This window comes from Brienomyrus brachyistius, chromosome 12 (assembly GCF_023856365.1).
Source record: "Brienomyrus brachyistius isolate T26 chromosome 12, BBRACH_0.4, whole genome shotgun sequence".
Taxonomy (NCBI): Eukaryota; Metazoa; Chordata; class Actinopteri; order Osteoglossiformes; family Mormyridae; genus Brienomyrus; species Brienomyrus brachyistius.
In genome coordinates this window covers 11,916,654-11,942,219 of record NC_064544.1, presented here as the reverse complement: position 1 = coordinate 11,942,219, position 25,566 = coordinate 11,916,654, and the positions used below count along the sequence as shown (strand labels likewise).

The 25,566-nt window shown below is 50.8% G+C and overlaps 1 protein-coding gene and 1 long non-coding RNA gene across 2 annotated transcripts in view; one reads left to right on the top strand and one right to left on the bottom strand.

Moving 5' to 3' along the window:
- Positions 1–25,566, top strand: part of LOC125704441 (receptor-type tyrosine-protein phosphatase delta-like) — a 362,466-nt gene that overhangs the window by 68,740 nt on the left and 268,160 nt on the right. The window contains 1 exon segment of the mRNA XM_048969994.1: positions 8,261–8,281. The gene's annotated coding sequence lies outside the window, so the exon portion shown is untranslated.
- On the bottom strand, positions 2,222–9,436 carry LOC125704442 (uncharacterized). The gene is made up of 3 exons (XR_007381136.1): positions 8,789–9,436; positions 6,902–6,985; positions 2,222–5,374 (listed from the first exon to the last, which is right to left on the bottom strand). It is a non-coding gene; the product is annotated as an uncharacterized LOC125704442 (long non-coding RNA).

The window sequence follows — 25,566 nt, the reverse complement described above, 5'->3', positions numbered from 1 at the left end:
CTGCTCACATTTTTAGAGGCTATAATTACTGTATCACTAAATGTACTGTACTGTAGCTGAAGTGGCCAAAATTCACAGCGCATACAGGAACACAGCTTTCGCACATTAAACTCTGTCAGGAGGTACCGCGATTCATGAGCATCGGCATGCCAGTAGGTCTGTTTGCCTTTGTTTCAGCCCATCAGGGACGCGTCTCAATCCATACACGTTTTAGAAGACCTGTTTTGTTTTGTGTTGTTCTCTGAGTTTTCAGTCGGGTTGCGGTCAGATTTTTCTCGACCGACCCGGTAGAGTTGAACATGTCTCGACCCATATAAGCTCTAGCAGGAACGGTCGAGTTGATTTCAATCAAGGTTCAAGTCCGAAAAAAATTGAACAGACCCGTTTGATGTCTGAGGTGGTCGAGTTGAGAGGCTTTCGAGTTCCACTGTTTCCGAATTACCAAAAACAGCAGACTGTGTTGTTACTCTATGAGCACTGAAAGGTTGTTTATGCTGCTTAACAGAAGAGTTTAATGAAAACGCTGTTGCTGATGGGATTAAATGAAGATGTACATTGAGGCTATGAAATGAACATTATAGAAATCTTTACGTAGGAAGTTCAGCAGTTTTCACGGATAAGCAAAATGGTGAATTTGCTTGTTTTGTGCTTGCTGTGCTCGTTTTATACATTGGGGGACTGTGTGTGACTCAGTGGCTTAGCTCTCTGTACTTACTATCAGAAGGTCACGGGTTCGGATTCCATCCTTGACAGAATAATCACATCTGGGCCCATGAGCATGGCCGTTTAACCCCCAAAAATGCTTGGCTCTCACCTGGATGTGTGTGTTTATGTCTCGGAGGAGGGCATGATGGGATATGCAAAAAGAAACATTCCAAAGCACTTCTGCAAAGGGCAAATAAAGCATCATGTCATTCATCCCAGTGGCCTGTCTGTGCACCCTCTCCGTTTGTATCCAGGCTCTCATCTTAACGCAAAAATGTGACGCCACATCAAGGTTATGAGTCCATCACCAGGGACGTTGACCAGCAGAATGAAGCTGGTTCATTTACCGGAAGCTTCTGTCTGCTGATTTTTGCAGCATAGCCTTTGTGGCGTAACCTCCTCTCATTCCATATCAGCCTGTGCATGTTGGGTCAGTGGATGTCTTTGGAGATGTGGAGAAGGGATTGAAAGCGCTTTCCTGCCTCTCGCCGATCGCGGCGCGGTACAGAAGCAAGACGACTGTGACCTGTAGCTCTGATTACTGGAGAGACGAAGCCCCCTCCCATGGCCTCGTGGGGTATGGATAACCCCCCCCCCCAATGCCACCCAAAGACCCAGCCCCCCTCGCTGCCTTATGGGAAAACCTCGGCCTATAATTCCCCCCCCCCCCCCCCCCAAGTGCAGGAGGAGAACGTCACTTTTGCGGCCCGTGGGAGAAATCCGGCTCCTGTGTCGTGATTCTCCATGTGATTCTCCATGTTGTTCTGCCCGGTGTCCATTTTGGGAAATGGACTGCTATCATCTCGGAGAACAGAGAGGACCAGATGGCATTAGTGTGATTGAAGTCCCTACAAAGATTCCTCTCAGGCCTGGTGGGGGCGTTCTGAGACACCCTGCTGTGTGAGGCCCCCTCCCCCCAAGCACGAACAGCTACTCAGTTTGCTTATTTAGGCTTAATTTTTCCCTCAGCGGAAGACGCATGGAGCGGACCGTAAGTCAGAGACTGCAGGACCTGCATGTGTTCTGTATCACGACCGGAGGATTCACTGAGCTTCCTTATCAATCTCTGCCACCATGGTTACATCCTAGCGGGTATCTGGACCGGAGTGAGTCATGTAAATCAGGGAGTTATCGGATGAGAAGACTTTGAGAGGAATTTTAATTGCACGGAGGTGTTGACGAGTGTCAGTGGAAAGATACGGCACCATGCCACCAGACAGCGTTGTGGCTGAACGCAAAGAAGGTGCTAGTATGTGACATCGGGTTGCATTACCTTGGACCGCAGCTTGGGCGGCGCTAGAGAGCATTGTGCTTACCAACTGTATAATTGATGTCAACATGCTCGATCCGGGATATACAATTTATTTGGTGAAAGCTACAGCTTAAAGAGTAAAGACATACAAAAAAAAACAAAAATACGTCAGACGACAGGTTATTTGATTGATCATTACGCCTTTAATTAGATAATGATCAGTGCTGCTGGGCAGACGCTAAGTGAACAGTGCTTCTTCATACACATTTTTAGCAGACTGGTGATCTACATCAGACATCTGACTCCCTTCAACCTTCTCCATCCACACAAGTCCATAGGACCATTTCCACAGGGTGGCTGGCGTTGAAGGCCAGGAGGTGCTTTTTCTCGCAACGCCGTGGGCTAGTGTATCTGCTGTCGCTTTGCATGCAGTGGTTCTGCTCTCTGTGGGCCATTAAGGCTGATTGAGCTGTTAACTGAATACTAATCTCCTGACAGCCTCTCCGCCTGTGTGTAAATGTAGCACGTCGCTGGGGGCATTTTCTCGGCGTTGAACTGCACGCTCTCCTCCAGCTTCACTTTCTCAATGTCATACTTCGCTGGCAAATCACCGATGCCAGCTAAGCTTCCTCCAACATGATTTTATTGTTTTTAAAATGATTTTTATTATTTGTTTCGAGCTGAATACCAGTCTTGGCCAAGTGGGGGCAGTGTAGCCCATTTGAGATCCGGACATCGCGGGTCCATGTGCGGGTGTAGGGGGAGGAAGTAAACAGCTACAGATTAAAAACGGCGACGCTTCTGAGTCGTCGGTTCCCTCGCTGCCCTTGCCCAAGACATCTGTGACTCGCCTGCCGAGTTCTGGCCTGTCGGGGATTCGACCAGCCAAAAAAAAAAAAAAAAAAGATGGAGGACTCATGAAAGCGGCTCTGTTCCCTGCCCCCTCCACAACCCCCCCTCATCTCTCTGAGCTCTTTCCCGCTCTTCGCAGATGGCTTTGGGGTCACGGCACTTTAAATGGATTTTTGGATGGTGGTTGGGTGGCTGGCAGTTTAGGAAGAAGGTCGGAACCCCAACCCTGACGCTGTGCTCACTCAGTGCGCCTCACACCTGCGCTGGGCCTCTGTGTCCCTGGGTGGCGCCACTTGGCTGTGAGCCGCTCCCAGCGAGCAGCTTCTCGTGACCGTTTGGCCTGGCCCTGCTGATGGCACACGCTAATTTAGGCTAAAGGGTTTGGATGCAACCATAATGCGTGCGACCGCAGAAATATACATTTGATCCAAAGCCCTGTTTCCAGAGGCGCTTTTTGATATACAGCCATTGTAATCCTTGGCACTGTTTCTCCTCTCACACAACCAGAACTGGGAGCCACTTTTTCTTGTTTTCTGTTTTTTTTGTATCCACGAGTAATTTGGTAACCACCAGCCAAGCTCATCCCCAGTCCTCCTCCAGTTCTATTCTCCTGTGTCTCGCCACAGCCAGTGTCCACCGTCCCCCAACCCAGCTGCCTCTACTGATTTCCTCAGGAGGGGGGAGAGGAAGGACAGTGTGGGCCGCCCAGTTGCCTGGGACCACTGCTCTCCTTTAGTCCCGCCCCCTCTCCCCAGGGGAGACTCCGCCTCCCAAATCCTTCCCAGTCAGAGCAGGCTGGTCGACCCTCCGTCACGCACCCGCTCTTCAGAGACCTCCGGCGTCTCCAGGCACAAACGACCTGGATGGAGTTCAGAAGATGCCACTTTGCCGTCTCAGAGCGGCTAAAGGCGCCTAGCCTTGAAGCCGAACACGCCTTCTGAAGGTCCTCAGATCCCAGACAGGGTGCCGCTGTTGTTCCCTTGCGAGAGAGGCGCCTCTAAACACACTGTCGTCAAGAACACTTTGATTTCAATCAAAGCATCGATGAGGCGAAGGCAGCCGTCAGAAGCCGTCGCTGCTCTCCGCCCACGACGATTGACATCTGTGTTGTGGGTAGAGTCACGTCTACTCTGTAAAACCTGCTGGAAAGTTTGGGATAGCCTGATGTCCACCCCTTAGATAATAACATCAGTCGGAGGCAGGGTCGGATTAAGAGGATTAAGTGCCCTGGGGCGACAGAACACGTGACGTCAAGTCAGGAAGAAAACGGAGCTGATTGGTGGCTCACAAAATTCAAGAATGTGTCTAACACAGGGAAAACCTTACATGGGCTTTTTCAGTATAGTGCCGTATTAGACGAACAATGTACTATCATTAATGTATTAGATATTAAATCGCATTAATTTGTTGTTGCTCTTCTCAGTGATCCCCCCCCCCCCCCCCCACAAGGATGTGGTACCCCTTGGCATGTGCCCGAATGCCCTTATGGTTATATGGTTAAATCGGGCCGGGTCAGAGAGGGTTTAGTCATAGAACCCATGGATTGACATATTTTCAGTCCATGACCCTCAAAATAACAGTAGCAGAGACCAGTGCCCCTCAGTAGATTTCACTGACGGCACGATCTGGAAATCATCCTGCGGCCCTCACTTCTGGAAAGCACTGATGATGTAATCTGCCCCTTGCTGCTCCGTAATGCTGCAGTAATAGTTCAGGTACAGTGTGTCTGTCTGATGCTGAAACCCCTTTGGAGATGATGATGAGGAGGAGTGTGGAGGAAGCAGCTGGTTGTCGTTGAGACGAGGCCTCGTCGTGTGAGCGTGCTGTCTGCAGCCAAACACGCCTCCTGTAGCCTCTTCCCAAATGTGTCCGTCTTTAGGCACCTCTCTGATCTAAAACGGGCTCTCCTGCTCCACATGCTCCGCCCCCAACCCTAACCCCCACCTTCCCCAGGTCTCTCAATGAATCTTTTTACTACTTGGATATTCGGGGTGATATTTTTTATGTTAGGTAAGCGCTGCTCCGTCTGCTTGTGACTAAGGACAGTCTGCTTTGTGAGTCAGTACCTTTGCAGACCAGCTGCCTTTCTGGTCCGCAGACTGCCACAGACTGCCCACATGAGTTATGGGAAGACACTGAAAAATCAGACACTAACAAGCAACTTCTGTAATAGTAGTAGTAATAATAATAATAATGGTCTAATATAGGTCATTGTTTTTTATCAATTGTATTGTTATTTACTATTATAATTGTTATTGTAGTGTATTAGTGCCTCTGTGGTAGGGGTGGTTAATCTTATCCAGAACGGGCTGTTGTAAATGTGTGTTTTCGCTGCAACTCCCTAATTAGATTACTAATTAGAGGACTGATTGGCTGAAGAGTCCTCACACCTGGGTGTGAACAGCTGACCTAAAGGTTATCCCACAAACCTGCATACACACCGGCCCTCTGCGAGTAAGATTGGCCACACCTGCTCTTTGGAGATGAGGCCAGCCAAGGCATACAAGCGAACTAAGTGACTCCTTAGGGTCCATCGGCCACCAGGGGGCGCCCCATCTGCTCAGCCTGTCATAATGGGAAGGAAGATGACAAATGACAAAGTGGTTAATGACGTTTAGGGTCAGGACTGCCCTGTGTGGAGAGCTCAGTGGCTTCACATTTCCAGGGATGGCACTTTGGTTCTTGGGCCCGGGTCCGTGTGCGGACATTGACGTTGGGTTTACTCCCTACACTGAACCGGCACCCTATCTAAAGTGCCCCCCCTTGCTTGTGCCCCATGCTGCCTGGGGTTGTCTGGAGGTCCCCCACAGCCCTGTAATGGAAAGGTGATCATCATGGATGGGTTATGATAATCGAATCCTCTTCTTTATTCCACTCTGTACCCTGAGTAGATTTTCAACTTCATATTTTCCGTATTTAGTTGTTCTCTATTCTATTTAAAACCAAATGGATCAACCCACTTTAGGGTGACTTGTGAAAGGTGAAGACAGAGTCCCTGAGGGGCCACAGTTAACGCGTCAAAATTGCAAGGGTGACCACGTGACGGCTAAATAGATTCCAAATCCAAAAATCCACCCTAGAGTGGATAGTGAATTAGCTTGGGGTGTCTGCCGGGGCGTCGGACGAGTGCCCTTCACGTTCCCGGGCCTCTAGCACGCCTGAACGCTTCGTGGAGGCGCCCGCCAGGAAACCCGCATCCTGTGCACAGCTGCCCTCGCGTGCATCTTATCAAGGGGAAAGTTTAGTCATTTCCACCACTTTTTTTATCGCGCAGAAAGACAGTAAACTGAGATGGAGAGACGGCTTAATTGAATCTAAAACTGACAGATAGCGTCATGTAAATCAAAATCTAATAAATTAGAAGATGGCTGATAAAACATCTTGGGCAGACTATTCTGTCCACTCATCTGATCACTGTAATAAATCTCGAGCTCAGGCTGAATTAATGTTTATGTGTGGTGGGGCGGTTATAATTATGGAGAGAGGTTGCTGAAATTGAACCAACACTGCTGCCTACCCATAATGCCCTGTAATGGTGGCGAGACAGTAAGCTATGCGACGGGTGGTCTGCCAGCACTTTCCACACCCTCGCTCTGGCCACCCTTGTTATTCTGGCTGTCCGGTCGTAAATTAGCACAATATCCAAAAGTATTTTGTAATATCTGGCTGAATATCAGCAGATACATTATCTTGCCACAGACAGCCCTACTTCCCTCAGGTCAGAAACGTCGACAATTGATATTTTATAAAGCTAAAGCACAAGTAGTGACTGGGGCGTGTACAGGGGTGGGACCTCAGGGGCACTGGCCCCAGCTTAATGGTGATTGGTCCATTGAGTGCCCTCATCCCTGTCAATCACCGATTAAAAAGATATCATTGGTTGGGCCTACCCTAAAAGTCCTAGAGTCTCCCTTGTCTAATTATATCTGTAGTGAAAATCTTTGCCATTTTTTTTTTCATTTGGTGTATATCATTCCTTAAATATTAACCCTAAACTGACTTCCTGAATCATTCTTTCCCTGCTGCCCCCTTCAGGCTAGCCCTGGTATAGGTTGGCCCTTTAGAGAGATGCCTACATTTTGTCACCCCTACCTGCGTAATGATCGGCTGCTTTTCGTGTGATCGCCAGGCCCCGGATGCACGCGCGGTCCCCCTCAGCATTGCAGTCACGCACTCCTGTGGCGTTCCCCAGGGACGGCGTGCAGGAAATGCAGATGGATGCAGAAGAAAGACATCATGTGTAATAAATCATATTACTGGCACATTACAGTAGCTTAGCAGTGCATCTCTCAGTGAGCAGTGATATCTCAGAACCACTTTAACCAGTCCTGGTGGCGTTCTCTCTCTCTCGCTCTCTTTTTTTAACATTTACTGATCTAAACAAAAACTGGAAAATAAAAAAAGAAGAGAGTTGCTGAAGATACACTTTGCTGGGGGAAAATGTGGAGTTATGGAAACGTATTTTTAGGGCCGGAAGTCCTGTTTGACAGCCGGCTGATGATTTCGGGGGGGGGGCAGTCCCAGCATGGGATGCACTAGAGTTTGCTGGTCGGGCACCCTTCGTCTTCCGGTCCGGCCATGGTGTACAGCTGGATTGCAGAAATGTCAAAATGAAGGGTCCTTTAGTTAGCGAATGTGGAACCCTTAATCCCAGTCTTGGTGATAGGGCTTGCTCTACTTATAGGCAGGAGAGAGAGTTGCCTAGGGCCCCTAAAGTGAAATGGCTTTTATCACAAGTAAAGCTATGCCAGAACCAAGCCAGTGTTAAAAAACCACCAGTTTAGGGTCAGAATCCCACCTACTGCTCTGCATGTATGGAGATAACATACACATGCACACGTTCGCCCTCACAGGACAAAGACACGCAGTCGGACCAGGAGGTGTCATGTTGGAAATTACCCAGTGTTTCCAAAACTGTCTAAATCAGTGTTTTTCGACGCAGTCCTCGGGGACCCACAGACAGTTCACGTTTTTGCTCCTACTGGGAGCTCGGAGGCACCAAAAATGTGGACCGACTGTGGGTCCCCAAGGACCGAATTGGAAAACACTGGTATAAAATTGTTGTGCAGGAAGTTGTTTGTTGTTATATACAGGCAAGGTTATAGTAATGGTCAGATAAGGCAAACTGAGTGTTATTTTCTTCTGAATGTTATCAGAATTGGCTGAATACTGACAAACACTGTCGAGACATGAGCAAACATTGAATTCCCAGGGTAGGACTCCCAGGCGTCTCTCTGTCCCCCCTGTTCGATAAATTACCCGCTCTACCTTCCTCCTGACAGGAACTATTCTTAACCAGCAGAGTGCACAATGTCTGAACCAGCGCAGTTTTTCACGTCTGCTTGACAGGCCTATCCCCGGCTTTGAAGTTTACTTTCTGTTCGCTACAATTTGCTGACATCTGTCTTGTTTGTTTCTTTTCTCTCCTTTTATTTTTTTGTCCTTCTGCAGATGTGACCAAGAGACCGAAAGGTAAGACCACCCCCCCAAAATTCAATATGTTCTAGTTATGGTGGATTTCAACTACAGTGGAAGCACATCTAAGACCCTGAATTGACCTTTAAAGCGAGAGAATATGATTAAGGGATAAAAAAAAAAAAAACTCAGAGAAAAAGGGTAAACATGGCTGTCATGTTGTCGTTTGCCCGGCAAGGCGTGTGCTGCCTTGCGAATCTGCCTGCTCAAATTCCCAGCTGTGGGAAGCAGCGAGCGCCCCGTTAAGCTATTTCTGGTGCCGCTCTCTCCGAGCCGTGCCTTAAATTCAAATTTTATTTAAATGAGAGGCAAATGGCCTAGATTGTTCAAAAAAAATCGCAGTTGCTGTTGACTTAAGGAGGGAGCCGGCGTCTGTGGGAAGTGAAAATGAGGACGTGTTGCCCCGGCGAGACTCCATGGAGTTTCCTGCGCATTCTCAATCGGCCCGGGCCTGGCCTCCACGGCAGAACCGCAGCGCAGTTACATAAATAATCGATTTAATACCTGCTCCTGTTCGCCGGAGCACTCTCTCTGTCCACCGTCGCGGGAACGCTGTCTAAAAATATCCGGAGGATCAGCTGTTTTCTCGGTGAACATCTGGGTAGGCAGCACGTACAGTGAGCTGTGAGTCTTGAGCAGGAGCTGTCAGCGACAAGGCTGACAGGCGCGGTTGCAGCACCTCCGCTGGCACGCGGTGTCCCAGTGCCGGCGAGAGCGCTTTCCCGCTCTATTTTTAGACTCGACGATTCCCGCCGGTAGATGCACTGGTTTGTTAAATTGCCGAAAACTCCGGGGCTGTGCCTCGCAACAAGGGAGCGCGTGACGACAAAGCCCCGCAAGGAGAACCGGTCACCTCAGCGCTGGAATGGACAGAGGGAGTCGTGTGACCTGGCCGGAACGTGGCGGCCCGGCTGGTTTTCCGTACGCGCTAATTCTCTTCCGAACGCCGCCACCCCAGGATAGCTGGGAATAATGAGAAGCTGAAGAACTTGGGAGAGGCTGACAGATGGAGGCGCGGTGTGAGTGGGAGATCTCTCCAACGTCTGGCCTGACATCTGCACCGCGGCACTAGAAAAGCGGGGGTGCTTCTGAAGAGCTGACCCCCTTTCGCTCCGGCGTTATTTCCTCTGTTGCACAGATCCCTGGAATACCCTGGACGTCATTGGCATTTATCAGAACGCTGGGTGCTGCCCTCTTGGGGTTATTCTTAGGTTTGATGCAGAGACAGCAGATCCTGTTTGGGAGAAGGAATCTAAAATGGCACCCAAGGCTTTTTTGCATATTGCGGTAGTTGCCCAGTGGATAGCTTTGTCCGCGAAATCTAGCGCACCTCCCGGCAACACAGCTGGACTCTCGCTTCTTCACCTTTTTTTTTTATTTCTCGCCACAGGAATTCAGGTTAAGCCTATTTTCTGACATCAGGTGCTCCCCCCCCGGGGGGATTAAAGCAGCAAGCACCCAGTTCCTTAACCACCGTTGCAGACCGATTCTTGCCTGACCTGTTTATTTTTACCAGCCGTTTCTCGAGCCTCGGAGGGCTCAGGGTTCATTTCTCATAATGTTTCCGGCAAACTTTTGCGGCTGTACGATTAATACTGTCAAAGTTCATAGTGGCAAGATGTTGGTATTGAGTCATGAAGTCATAAAGTTTTCCAGCTGTTACACGGATCCATTACGTTACAGTATATTTCGATGTTAGGCATTTCTTACAAAAATATGCTAAGCACATTTATATTAGTTTAAATGGCTTTAGGGAGGTATACAGGGGTGGGGCCACAGCAGCACTGGCCCCATCTGAATGCTGATTGGTCCCGGAGTGCCCCTTGCTCCGTCACTCACCAATCACTGGCTGGTAAGTTTGGCCCTTCCATATAAATTATGGCTCCAGTTACGCCCACCCACCTGGATAACCCCTAGATGGCTTGTTTACTAATAAACACCCTATAAATAAACTACATTCTTCACGTGACACGTCTGTCCATTGCCCCATCCTGTCCATTTTTTCTCATTTTGTTGCCTCGTGACTGTTATGATCCCTTCAGGAACACCAGGCCAAATAAAACAGGCATGTACTTCATCCTGACGCACACAGCTGAAGGGAGAGCTTCTCCTTTGGAGGACTGATGAGACATCATATAGTGCAGATCCCAAGCCGTAATGAGTCCTGGATTAAATGTAGCCGTGCGGTTAAGTGCCCCCTAGTGGTCCCAGGTTGCAGTTACACCAGATACAGACACATCTAGGAGAATTGTAACAGTGTGATTGTAGAGGTCAGCACTGGACACAAGCCAGGGTTGAATCGATTGAGAGCCTGGCTCTGGGGGACTTCCAGACGCGTGAACAAATGCAAACATAGTTGCTTCATCTGCGGCTGCTGTTCACTCCCCACATAGGAAGAGCTCGCAGTCTGAACCGGTCACTTCACTTGAGGTCGCATCCTTTGGGATTCTGTCGTGAAAGTTAGCATTCACCAGCGGGAGGCGGGATGGACCGCTGGGCTCTCGGTATCACCACACGGTGGCTGGTGCACTGTATGCGGCGGCCTCTGTAGCAGGCAGGCAGGCAGGCAGGCAGGCAGGCAGGCTGTGCTCTTCAGAGACGCCGTCACTGTCACGGTGACATACATCAGTGGCTCTCAGCAGATGGCTCACAAACACTCGCTGCATTCAAACGCGCGGCATAAATAACTGCTTTTCATGGGCGGCTTTTCTGACAGTATTTCTGTCTCTGTCTCTCCGCATAACATCTAAACCCCCTCCACCTTTACTCTCCTCCTCCACAGTACCCATCCACCCCACCCACATCATCTCTCCATGGAACCTGGATCTCCATCTTCGTCTCCCTCCATACCCCCCAGCCACCTCCCCATCCCCGTCACTCTCCATAGTCCCCAGCCCACCCCCCCTCACCCCCTGTCACTCTCCATAACCCCCAGTGCTCCCCCGCACCCCATCACTCTCCAAAGCCTCCAGCCCGCCCCCACACCCCCTGCCACTCTCCATAGCCCCCAGCCTGCCCCCCCACACCCCCTGTCACTCTCCATAGCCCCCAGTGCCCCCCACGCCCCCTGTCACTCTCCATAGCCCCCAGTGCTCCCCACACCCCCTGCCACCCTCCATAGCCCCCAGTGCCCCCCACACCCCCTGTCACTCTCCATAGCCCCCAGTGCCCCCCACGCCCCCTGTCACTCTCCATAGCCCCCAGTGCTCCCCACGCCCCCTGTCACTCTCCATAGCCCCCAGTGCCCCCCACGCCCCCTGTCACTCTCCATAGCCCCCAGTGCCCCCCACACCCCCTGTCACTCTCTATGGCCCCCAGTGCCCCCCACGCCCCCTGTCACTCTCCATAGCCCCCAGTGCCCCCCACGCCCCCTGTCACTCTCCATAGCCCCCAGTGCCCCCCACACCCCCTGTCACTCTCCATAGCCCCCAGTGCCCCCCACGCCCCCTGTCACTCTCCATAGCCCCCAGTGCTCCCCACACCCCCTGTCACTCTCCATAGCCCCCAGTGCCCCCCACGCCCCCTGTCACTCTCCATAGCCCCCAGTGCCCCCCACACCCCCTGCCACCCTCCATAGCCCCCAGTGCCCCCCACGCCCCCTGTCACTCTCCATAGCCCCCAGTGCCCCCCACGCCCCCTGTCACTCTCCATAGCCCCCAGTGCCCCCCACGCCCCCTGTCACTCTCCATAGCCCCCAGTGCTCCCCACGCCCCCTGTCACTCTCCATAGCCCCCAGTGCCCCCCACGCCCCCTGTCACTCTCCATAGCCCCCAGTGCCCCCCACGCCCCCGTCACTCTCCATAGCCCCCAGTGCCCCCCACGCCCCCTGTCACTCTCCATAGCCCCCAGTGCCCCCCACGCCCCCTGTCACTCTCTATGGCCCCCAGTGCCCCCCACGCCCTCTGTCACTCTCCATAGCCCCCAGTGCCCCCCACGCCCCCTGTCACTCTCCATAGCCCCCAGTGCCCCCACGCCCCCTGTCACTCTCCATAGCCCCCAGTGCCCCCCACGCCCCCTGTCACTCTCCATAGCCCCCAGTGCCCCCCACACCCCCTGTCACTCTCCATAGCCCCCAGTGCCCCCACGCCCCCTGTCACTCTCTATGGCCCCCAGTGCCCCCACGCCCCCTGTCACTCTCCATAGCCCCCAGTGCCCCCCACGCCCCCTGTCACTCTCCATAGCCCCCAGTGCCCCCCACGCCCCCTGTCACTCTCCATAGCCCCCAGTGCCCCCCACACCCCCTGTCACTCTCCATAGCCCCCAGTGCCCCCCACGCCCCCTGTCACTCTCTATGGCCCCCAGTGCCCCCCACGCCCCCTGTCACTCTCCATAGCCCCCATTGCCCCCCACACCCCCTGTCACTCTCCATAGCCCCCAGTGCCCCCCACGCCCCCTGTCACTCTCCATAGCCCCCAGTGCCCCCCACGCCCCCTGTCACTCTCCATAGCCCCCAGTGCCCCCCACGCCCCCTGTCACTCTCTATGGCCCCCAGTGCCCACCCCCACCCTCTGTCACTCTCCATAGCCCCCAGTGCCCCCCACGCCCCCTGTCACTCTCTATGGCCCCCAGTGCCCACCCCCACCCTCTGTCACTCTCCATAGCCCCCAGTGCCCCCCACGCCCCCCGTCACTCTCCATAGCCCCCAGTGCCCCCCACGCCCCCTGTCACTCTCCATGGCCCCCAGTGCCCCCCACGCCCCCTGTCACTCTCTATGGCCCCCAGTGCCCACCCCCACCCTCTGTCACTCTCCATAGCCCCCAGTGCCCCCCCACACCCCCTGTCACTCTCCATAGCCCCCAGTGCTCCCCACACCCCCTGCCACCCTCCATAGCCCCCAGTACCCCCACACCCCCTGTCACTCTCCATAGCCCCCAGTACCCCCCACACCCCCTGTCACTCTCCATAGCCCCCAGTGCCCCCCACGCCCCCTGTCACTCTCCATAGCCCCCAGTGCCCCCCACACCCCCTGTCACTCTCCATAGTCCCCAGCCCGCCCCCCCTCACCCCCTGTCACTCTCCATAACCCCCAGTGCTCCCCCGCACCCCATCACTCTCCAAAGCCTCCAGCCCACCCCCACACCCCCTGTCACTCTCCATAGCCCCCAGTGCTCCCCACACCCCCTGTCACTCTCCATAGCCCCCAGTGCCCCCCACACCCCCTGTCACTCTCTATGGCCCCCAGTGCCCCCCACACCCCCTGTCACTCTCCATGGCCCCCAGTGCCCCCCACACCCCCTGTCACTCTCCATAGCCCCCAGTGCCCCCCACGCCCCCTGTCACTCTCCATAGCCCCCAGTGCCCCCCACGCCCCCTGTCACTCTCCATAGCCCCCAGTGCCCCCCACGCCCCCTGTCACTCTCTATGGCCCCCAGTGCCCACCCCCACCCCCTGTCACTCTCCATAGCCCCCAGTGCCCCCCACGCCCCCTGTCACTCTCTATGGCCCCCAGTGCCCCCCACGCCCCCTGTCACTCTCCATAGCCCCCAGTGCCCCCCACGCCCCCTGTCACTCTCCATAGCCCCCAGTGCCCCCCACACCCCCTGTCACTCTCTATGGCCCCCAGTGCCCCCCACACCCTCTGTCACTCTCCATAGCCCCCAGTGCCCCCCACACCCTCTGTCACTCTCCATAGCCCCCAGTGCCCCCCACACCCCCACCGCCAGCTGCTTCCGCTCTCCATCCTGCCACCATCCGTGCAGTAGGAGGCGTACAAGATGGTGGCGTGAGTCACGCGTGTTCCGGGAAGCGCTGCTGTCTTGGCCAGATGGTTTATCTTTGTTATGTCGCTCTGCAGCGCTCTAGTTACAGTCGGCCTTTTTCCTGTCTGCACTCACCTGGGGAGGGAGGCCCCGCCATGGCATATGGTGGCCGCGCCTCAGGTGTCACCCGTCTTTGTTTCTCTCCCCGGCACTTTGGAAAACGCCACGTCCCCCCCCCCGTCATGCAGTCCTCGTCAGCCAATAAACTCCAACCTGGACAACTGCTGTATCAAACAGAGACAGAGACGCGGGTGATGTTCGCGCCCACAGCATGCATTCTGGGAGGGGACGCTCCGCCACTCTCTTTCTTCCGGTTAAAAGGCGTTATGTGTGAAACACACCTCCAGGTGATCTTCTCAGGGGATTTATTTTACACTTAAAGGCGCAGCGGAAATTAAAGTCATACTGGGTTAGGAAAAAAGTATATGTACTGGCTCATTTTACCGGTTTGTTCCACGGATTTGTCCTCCACTAATTGAGTAATTGAGTGAGTGTCCTCCTCAGTGGCGTTACGTAACTTGACACATTCGGCGGTGATACTTTAATTGTCTCATTGTGCCATGACAGCTGCCCTGTGCTGCCTTCACCCTTGGGGTCGGCAGGGACCCAGAGCGCCTGGCAGCATAGGCGACATTCAGCACGTCCTGTCCCGCGACGTCCAGCCCTGCCGCGGAGCTCTGACACGGCGACTGTTCGCTGAGATAACGCCCCCTACCCGCACAGTAGCTTGTAAAACCTGAAGTAGCTCAGTGTCCTCACTGACATGGATTCCCTTAGGTACCTTAGGTCACTGCAGATTTGTTATGGTTCTGTGATGTTTCAACGGAACGGGAGAGAGGAGCAAAGACCTCGGGGCTCCGAGAGGGAGATCAGGATGGGTGTCCGGCCTACAGCTTGGGATGCGAAGGCAGAATTTGTGGCCCAGCTCGTCTGACTCAGAGATAAAAGAGCTGCTTTCATATCAGGAGTGAAATCGCTTCAGGTGAACGGAGAGCCCACCGTCTTATAGGTGTATTATGGTTCCTGACACTGCCGACTGAGATCACAGGAATAAAACCATCGCACCCTTATGTAGTTCCTTTCTGTTGTAGGTCATATGACTTCCTTCTAATCCTATCATCACTTCTCCTTCTAGCTGATGAAAAAAGAGATATATGACTGACTCACAGGGGCGGGGCCACGTAGACATTGGTCCCAGTCAAAAGCTAATTGGCCCCCAAAGCGCCCCACTCTGTCACTCAACGATTCAAAACATATCATTGGCTAATGATAAGGTAGGCTCCTTTGTATGAATTATAGCCCCTCTTATGCCCCCCCTCACCTTTAAAAAAAAAAAAGGCTCTACCCCACCTCTGGTCAGCAGAGACCGTGTGCATCCTGTTACCGGCCCCCTCCCACTGAGTAATTTATGACCCCCGGCTTCTACCTGGGGGTGGCAGCAGATGTTGTAATTGAGGTGCTGGGGGGGCAGCAATAGACGTCGCACCCGGTGCGGGTGCGGGGACTGGTTCACTGTGCTCCCGGTACCTGTGCTTGGGCACATCCGCCGTCTACAGTGCGAGTTGCTAAGGGACACAGGACAGATGGTGCCTCTCTCTCTCTCTCTCTCTCTCTCCCCCACATCGCCTGCATCATGTGACGCCTGATAAAGATGGAACATTTGTCGGCAGAAAAAAAGCCCAGCAGATGAGCCATGTAGAACCGCGGTAACGCTGTCGGGGGACGCCCGCTTACCTACCGCGGTTTGGCGCCTTGTGACACGTCTGACTGAAAATGCTCTGCTAAACAGGCAGCCGCAGAAATACGAGGACAATTTCATAGCGTCATTCCGACACTTACTGCTGTGTAAACCTAATTGTTTAATGAGATTTTGATTATGATCTGCATTGCAGGAGGAGCTTAGACAAATATTCCCAGACATTATTCAGTACGGTACCTCTCAGCTGCAGATAGGTTTACGTGAAGTCGTTTCGAGATTTAAACACGAGCTGAATGTCAGCTGGGCAGTAATAGTCTTAAATCTTGGTTTAAGACTGAGCCCTTTCACGTTAAAGATGTACACTGTGCACCAGAATTACGTCTGGGGCAATGGACCCGTTTGAACCTGATGGAAGATTTAGTGTCCAGCAGATGGCTGAGAGCAGTCAGTCTTTATCGCCAAGCCTGGCTTTCGACAGAGCAGTAACAAACCTGCACATATCCTTTATGAAGAGTAATATGTATAGAGTGTGAGTACAGAGCTATGTGGCCCTGATGAGATGGTGCACGGGACTGTGCCAGAGACCGCAGGTGTTTTCCAAGGTCGACGCCTGTAAGATCAGTCTCCGAATCCTGATGTCATTTTTTTAATGAAAGATTCCTAAATGATATTAGGTCCCTGTCAGTGTTAAACGATTCCATGAAATTTGTAACAAAAAAGAGAAACTTTTCTGTTTGTCTTTAGTTCTTAAAATTGTAAAAGTAAAAAAAAAACAATTACCAGACAATAATTACAGAAAACAGGGAATTGTTGCTTATTAATGGAATGAAAACCTGGAGAAAAATTAAGAAAAAAAAAAATATATATACTAATAATATATATACCTGTATATATACACAGCTGCTGTTGAAAGCTGTCACATTGCACCTTGGAATCTTAACTGGTTTTCATCACATATAGTAATGGAGAGAGTGAATGAATGAATGAAAATCTGTTACATAATGACTGGGGAACCACTTGAACCAGCACCACTGTGTAGCCCCCACCTGGATGATGCGACAGCAGCCATTCTGCACCAGTACACTCACCACACAGCAGCTAAGGTGGTGAAGGGGCAGGAGACAATTCACCAGTTACATACAGGGGATGAGTAGGAGGCCACAGTGAGTAATTTTAGCCAGGACATCGGGGTACCACCTCTACTCCTCCGAAAGATGCCTGGAGAACTTTTATGACCTCAGAGAGTCAGGACCTCAGTTTTACATCTCATTTGAAGAATGGCACCATTTTTACAGTGTAGTGTCCCCGTCACTACCCTGGCGCACTGGGATCCACACTGACCACAGGATGGGCTAACCTGTTGGCCACAGTGTCCCCGTCACTGCACTGGGGCACTGGGATCCATACTGACCACAGCCACAGGATGGGCTAACCTGTTGGCCACAGTGTCCCCATCACTGCACTGGGGCACTGGGATCCACACTGACCACAGGATAGGCTAACCTGTTGGCCACACCAGCACATCTTCCAGTTTGCAGAGAGATTATAACTGGCAGCTGAGCTGAGAGGTATCAGACCTGGTAATCAGAAGACCATCTGGGGGTTGCATGTAGAGGCCACGTTAAGAGATGCAGTCGCATTTCAGCTGCATGATGCCTATGGACATCTAACGACTAGTTCCTGGAGAATGAACGTGACGGTGCAGGTGGCGAGGGATGTGGCAGCAGCTGCCGATTGCATTCCTCATGACGCGTCCCGCAGAGGGGATGGGGTCCTCACAGTTGCGCAAACCCAACTTCCTGTTTTTCTACTTTCCCCCAGCATGTGGGTCTCCTCTTAAGTTAAAGCACCTACAATGACATATAAAGTTGGCTGCAGCTCCGTGATCATGGAATTTCCAGCGTCCCCCATTGTCTCCGATACCTGGGGAGACCAGACGCGGAGAGAGAGAGATGATCCCCAAAACTCGCACCACAGCCAAACTGCCGCTGCGCTCTCCAGGTAGAACGACAGATGATGTTTACTGTCTGATTTATACTCGAGGCACAGCAGTGGTAGGTTCAGTAGATACAATTGCAAACAACGGAGCAGAAATGATTGCATTAATTTACAAATGTGGAAGGATAATTGACAGTTTTTCTCGTATCGATGTCATAAGCGTCGATCCAGCCATTCTCAGAATTCGGTCTCAAGTGACCTTTTATATGTTTAATGGACTTTCCCCTCAATTAATCATGGGAAATTAAGATGCTTTAAAAAAATCTGACAAAATACTTTAGCTTAATGTTTTAGCATTTGTTAATTAGTGTTTATCATGTGCATTAATGCAGAACAATCCATTAATGCATTTCTTTATTTTGATTATCCTTTACAAACACAGAAATGCTATTATGGCCTGGGTGTTCAGTGCTGAATTCCCACCCTGTGTATCTATTCTACTCACAGCCTGTAAACTAATCTGAAGTATTTCACTCCTTTTCCTAACCACTGTGCTTCAGCCACACACAGGGTCCCAGTATTGTTGGGCGTTTTGTGCTAGTCTTGGATAGTATTTAGATCAGGGGTGGCCAGTCTTGTCCGCAAAGGGCTGGTGTGTATGCGGGTTTTTGGGATAACTTTTGGGTCAGCTGTTCAAACCCAGATGTGAGGAATCTTCAGCCAACCAGTCCTCTAATTGGTGACCTACAGTCATTAGGGAGTCGCAGTGAAAACCCGCATACACACCAGCCATTGCGGATAAGGTTGCCCACCCCTGATTTAGATAATACATAATATTTTATTATTTAATTCTTGGCTATAAAATTTTCCAAATTGGACCTTGGTTGCTTTTATCATGGGGTCTTCTGACCTCCGCTCGGGCAAATTTTATCACCAAGATTTCAAAATAACAGAATAGTATTGCTTTGAAAAATACCATATAACGTTATAATGTCTGTTAGATAGGTACGGTCGGCCCACCTGACCCTCCTGTCTCCTCCCTAATGTGACCCTGATGAGTCACACCTGTTGCTTGTTACCCCTCGTTAGTCTTTGTATTGAAGTACCTGTTTGTCTCGTCATCCCCAGTCCGATCATTGACGTCAGACCCCCATTTTGCCTGTGCTCTTCCTCGCTCCTCCCCTCCCGTTTTTGATCCATCGCAGTCTTGTTTATTTCCAGTTGTTCTTTTGAGTTCAATAAACCCCCTTTTGTTTCACTACAACGCCTGCCCTCGAGTCTTTTGTCCTACAAGTCGTGACAGGTACTGCCAACATAAGCCTGTTTTGTGCTATAAAATGCTACACACTGTGGTATGGGAACCAAATCGATTGTGATCTCGTTTTAAAGACGAGAGCACAGGGACATCGCAGGCATTTCTAAATCCCCCAGTAAGTCACGGTAAATTTAAAATTTTTGTTCTTTAATATGAAAGGTAATAGGAAAAGAGGTATATTTTATTCCTTTCAATGTGACTTGGAAGAATGCAGTCCTCTTAAGGGAAGCTTTTCTGGAGATGGGAGGGAGATGTATTGCGTGAAAATGTATCCATTCCTCTACCGGAACAGGAGGTCCCGAATCATACTAACGGATTCCATCACCCCCCACCCCACCCCGACCCATTCCTACTTTAGAGCGACTTGTGTACAAAATGTAACCAGTGATATGGGGGGGGGGAATCCCTGTGAAAAGCAGAGAGGATCTAGCTGACAGAGTGTGCCACAGATGCCGCTATATTCTATCAAACCGTGGCAATTTAACCAAAATTATACCCACACTAATGATAGCCTTTCGAAATAGCGTCATCTAGTAATCAGATAATTCCAAATTATTACGCCATGTAACTTTGAAGCACCATGATAAATAGTTCAAGGTTTTTTACGACATTACCGAAGAATTCCCTGAAGGTTTGAGAAGTTTACAGTTTAATGTGGCGTGAACCTCTAGGATATTGGGCCAGTACCACATGGTGCATGTTCGGGAAATCTGTGGCATCGCCATGGTAATTGATCAACAAGTCTTTGCTTAGCAATGCCTCAGGTAGTGAGGACCAGCTAACCCTGATTGGCCCGATTTCCTCATTAGAGTTTAAATAGGGTCAGCTGGGGTGGCAGACGTGTTGGGAGTCGGATTTGTTTGTATGGACTTTGGCTGGTTGTCTTTGAATTGATTTTCTTGGCTGTCAGTTTGCCATCAGTGAAGGGCTTTAGCTTGACTGGGCCGTCTGGAGCTTTGTCCTGTGCTTGTGGCAAACTGTTGTTCCATAACTCCCCTGCCACTCACTGAATGCATTATTTCTTATGCAGATCAAATTCTTAAAACAGATCTTCAGAATTCATGGCCGTGACACATTTGCCTATTAAATACTGAGATGTCGCCTAAAGACTGATTGGGTATTCATCCATATAAAATGAGAATATGTTTAATTGTAATTGTTACGGATTTGCTTGTGTTGCCTTTCTTTCATCTTTATTTCGCCCTGGACCTTATAACACAGCTTCTCTGAACGCAGTCTTCAGGGACCCCAGACAGACCATGTTTTTGCTCTCTCCCAACTCCCAACACACCTGTACCAGGTATTTAGTGTTGTTAATTGCTTGATTCGGATGTGCTGGGAGGGAGCAAAAATGAGGACTGTCTGGGAGTCCCCAAGGACCGGGTTGAGAAACACTCCTCTAACAGAATAACTTATTTTTGAAGAGGTGTGAGGCAGGTGGACCAGCACCATATGTTACAATGCAAATTCAAAGAGACATAGCTGGAGGGGGAGAAGCACCCAGGTTAGCTGGCATCGACGAGCCGTTGCTATGTGGCAAGATGCCAAATGTGTCGGAAGACATGTGCGATGGGTACAGTGGGGATTACGGCGTCCAGTTTTCAAACGATATCTTAGAAGCAGCAATGCCAAGGGTCTCCAACTCCATTCCTCGAGAACTACTGTACTCTCCAGCAGGTACCAAGAACTGCTGTGGCTCATCAGAAGCCAGGTAGGATAGAAAATCTACTGGATAGAAGCTCTCCTGGACCAGATTTGGAGATGTGCTATACCAAATGGATCTTCTGCCAATTTGGTCCCTATTCCTTCTGCACCTTAGATTAGGTGTAACCATACAGCAGCGTTCAGAACGACTACTCAGACGAGTAAAGCATTCTGTAGTTTTTTTTTTCCCACTGTCGGCACCAGAGAGCCAGAGTATTGTGGGTTCAAAATACTGTACATCACCTCCTTTAATATGCATCCTACTGGGAGACCCATTCTGGATTTAAAGTGTTTCCTGATTGACGATAAATCATTCACCTGCGGGATAAAACTGCATGCCTAGTAAGATTCAGTATCACTCCACTGATTAAAAAGGCTTGGCTTGTAAAGTGAGTATCTATGTAGAATTTCTGCACTGATCTATCTGAATAAAAGAAACCACAATGCAGACCATACTTTGAGTTTGTGTGGTTTATTCTGCTGTGGAAATGTGTTATTTTTCTTTGATGCATTAAGGCACTGAGAAGCACCAAATTTCATTATAATGACTGTGCAACAGCCCTGTTAATGGCTGCCTACCAACAGGCTATGGGCAGCCAAATCGCCTCGCGAAGAGGAGGCTCGGTCTTTGGTGCGTTGCTTCCTTCTAGTCATGAGAATGCCTTCAGTACCTGTAGGGTTATTTTTTAAACATGGGTATTTTGAGCTTTCAACCCAGCCCAAGAAACAATCCATGCAGTGGTGAAATGGTCATCTTCTGTACTGACGCTTAGTAGTAACCTGCTAGTCTCTTCCACGTCTGGGGGGGCATGGCCAGCCTGGGGAGGGAGGTGATGTTTTAGGACACTTGAAACGAGCCTGCACAATTGTAATAATTTCTGAATAATTCATATCATTACTCAAATAGTGTAATTAGCTACATTGGCGTGCCATTAAGTGATTGTTTGCTTGAGAAGTTTATCAAGAGGCTAACAGGTACGTCACTTTAAGTCCATCACAGTATTATACGGGCTGCGATCGATGGGCAGAGCGATTAGAGGCGTGCGGCGTATCGACTGAACTGTAAGCGGCGCGCAGAATATGCACATAAATCCGCAGCAAATGAAGCTGCGGTGCTGGGGGGGGGGGGGGGCGGGCGCTCGACGGATGAGCCACTTGGAGCAGATGGATGAGCTCTCCGCAGTCACCAGGTCGCTCTCTGCGTGCAGAGTTTGCGGGTCCTCCCTGGAATTGTGAGGGCGGTCTCAGGGTATGGATTGCACACGCAGTCCAAAAATAAGCAGGTTAAGTGAGCTGCCCTGTATGTGTGTGTGTGTGTGTGTGTGTGTCGTATCCTATCCTGTTATGTGCTGGCATCCCATACCATCTCTGAACTGGATTAGCAGGTAAAGGATTCTTTTGGAAAATCTGATTGTTTGAATCTGACTGATGTTTGACTCTACAGAATCAGGTCTTCATATACACGCACATACACACATGTATATATATGGATTTTCATAAGGCAATATGGTCAACATCCTTTGAAGCTTTTTCTGCCAAGCTGTCATCCAAACACAATCATATGGTTCATCATACATTCATACATGTTTGTTCCCTGCATGGATTAGCTTAGTAACAAGGAGGCGCTTTACACTCCTGTTAGCTCTGACCCTCTTCCCAGCGTCGCCTGTGTATTTAGTTTTATTCCCAGCTTATTCATTTATTTGCCCTTTATTTCGTGCCGTGCTGCGTCTGACAGTAGGCAGGCAGTCTAGTGTTAAAAGCCGCTTAGAGATCTCTCCACCACACGAGAAGTCGCACTCCAGATGGTTCTCATGTGAGGTTCCCCGATGGTGGAATGAGCTGCTGAACCACATCCGGCCATCAGACTCCCTCTCCACCTCCAAGAAACGCCACAAGACCCATCTGTTCCAAGAATTCCTCGACTCGCCTGTCGCCACTCGACGTTCCCAGAATGTTCTTAATTTTGCACTTCTGCTCCTTCAGAAGCCTTACTAGATTCTTGCATTGTTATAAGTTGTTATGTGGCTCCGGCTCCAGCACTGCTTACACTTGTACCTGGGGATTTGTTGGAAGCTGAGCCTAGCAGCACTCAGAGGCATAGGGACAGGACAGGCAAGGCAGGGAATTGCCTAGCCCCCCCCCCCCCCCCCCCCCCAGCTGGGAGGGGCCCCCAAGCTGAGGCGATGACATAGTACATTGCAACGACAAATCTGCTTTATCTGAATATTCTGTTTTTCATAGTAAAGTGAGGATAAAAGAATCGTGTTTATTAAATTCTCTCATTTTTAGTCTCATTTTGACTTCACGCTAATAAATGGTCACAAATTTTACCATGGCGGATGGGGGGCGTTGGAGGGCCCCATGTAGTTTTTTACCTAGAGCCCCCAGTGTCCCTATAATTGCCCCTGACTACACTTATACCTAGCCCACTCCTTGACAGCATGTATGTTTGTCATGTACTATTAGTCACACTTGTATGTCGCTTTGGACAGACACTTATACTAAATAAAAGTAAATGAAACTATATATTGTCGTCAGTTGTCCTGCATGTTGTATACCGCGGCATACCCACCAAAACAAGCTCCTTACATGTTTGTCATACTTGCCAATAAAGGTCTTTTTGATTCCGATTCATGCGGGTTTGCGTGCCGTGATTCTGAATGGCTTAATTCAGGGACGCGAGGCCATCTTGTTGCCTACCCCACTATCAGGTCAATCCTGGACTTACTGGTGCCCCCGAGTGTGTGCACCTCCCGCTCCTTGGACACACCGTCTCAGGTAACTTCGGAAGCGAGCAGACGTGACAGACGCGTGGGTGGTGGTCGTCCATCTGCTGACGCTCTGGTGCCGGGATCCGTGAGTTCCTGGCATCGCCACGTGCCGTGGAGCGGCTGGGAGAGCCACCGACAGCTGCTCACGTGCCGTCCTGTAGCCCCAGGGAGAGACGGGGCTGCCACCGCCGAGGTTTAGTGACTCCGCCCCCTGGTGCCTTGCCAGCTGTCTCCGTAGAAACTAGGAGCACGGAAAGGCGGAGCCTGCGAGCTCCAGAGGTGGCTCGTACTCAGTGCTGCACTTACCTCTTAATCATTGACGGTACAGCTGTTAGTGGGAGCGTCCCACCACCTCCTCAGCAGCGCCACCCAGTGCACAGGCTGGGTGCAGCACTCCTCTGGGTGTGGTTGTTACAGTTTACTGCTTTTTACATTTTCAACCTCACCTGACATTAATGATATACATTAAAATATTGTCAGACAGACAGACAGACAGACAGACAGACAGACAGATAGATAGATAGATAGATAGATAGAAGTCATTTTACTCAACATTCACACAGAGTAGATCGAAATACTTTATTGATCTTGAAAGAAATTGCAGATTATATAGTTTAATGAACTGTACCACGGTATCTTACCTGTGGTAGGACTAGGTGAGTAGAAGCTTGTGTCTGTGTGTGTGTGTGTGTGTGTGTACGTGCGTGCCTGTAATACAATAAGCTTATTTAGTGTGACTGAAATATAACTATGTAACAGACGCATAACTCATGTTGAGTCCTGGGGTTAATAGTGCAGCGGTGCGTGATCTCGAAAGCAGATATGAGTGAGAGGTGCAGCCGCAGATCAGCCACACGGGTCAATCGCAGAGCTTAACTCCGGTGATTGTCAGCATCGGGGGTGAACTTAATAGCCCCCGTTTTTATTTTTGCCATCTAGCATCCTTTCGATATATGTGACATTTAAAGGAGTCTTTGGCAGCCCGGAGCGATGCTGCTCTTTAACAAGGTCTCACCCGGCGGTCCCTCTCGCAGGTAGCGGCTGATCGCGTCTGCAGGTGCTAGATGGGCCTAGCTATGTGTGATGAACACTAATTTGCAGTCTCTCAGCCTGAGACTCTGGCGATCTCCTTCCTCTTCTCACATTCCTTCGCCCACCACCCCCACCCCCCCCCCCCCCCCCCACTCATACCCACGCACACACACACCCACCCAGCGCCTGCCTGGCAGTTGTCAGAGTGTGTTTTCCAGGGTGTTGATTTCGGCGTGTCCGGCCGTGTAAATTTCATATTTACCCGCTGCCACCACTGCGTCGCCTCCGCCAGCGATTGGCCAGTCCGCTCGGGCCTGTCACCATGGGTAAGTCAATGTCTGAAGTGTACCCTGCCTTATGTCCTAAGCCACCTGGGTAAACGTCTGAAGTGTACCCTGCCTTATGTCCTAAGCCACCTGGGTAAACGTCTGAAGTGTACCCTACCTTATGTCCTAAGCACCTGCGTAAACGTCTGAAGTGTACCCTGCCTTATGTCCTAAGCACCTGGGTAAACGTCTGAAGTGTACCCTGCCTTATGTCCTAAGCACCTGGGTAAATGTCTGAAGTGTACCCTGCCTTATGTCCTAAGCCACCTGGGTAAACGTCTGAAGTGTACCCTGCCTTATGTCCTAAGCACCTGGGTAAACGTCTGAAGTGTACCCTGCCTTATGCCCTAAGCACCTGGGTAAATGTCTGAAGCGTACCCTGCCTTATGCCCTAAGCACCTGGGTAAACGTCTGAAGTGTACCCTGCCTTATGCCCTAAGCACCTGGGTAAACGTCTGAAGTGTACCCTGCCTTATGCCCTAAGCCACCTGGGTAAATGTCTGAAGTGTACCCTGCCTTATGCCCTAAGCCACCTGGTAAATGTCTGAAGTGTACCCTGCCTTATGCCCTAAGCACCTGGGTAAATGTCTGAAGTGTACCCTGCCTTATGCCCTAAGCACCTGGGTAAATGTCTGAAGTGTACCCTGCCTTATGCCCTAAGCACCTGGGTAAATGTCTGAAGTGTACCCTGCCTTATGCCCTAAGCACCTGGGTAAATGTCTGAAGCGTACCCTG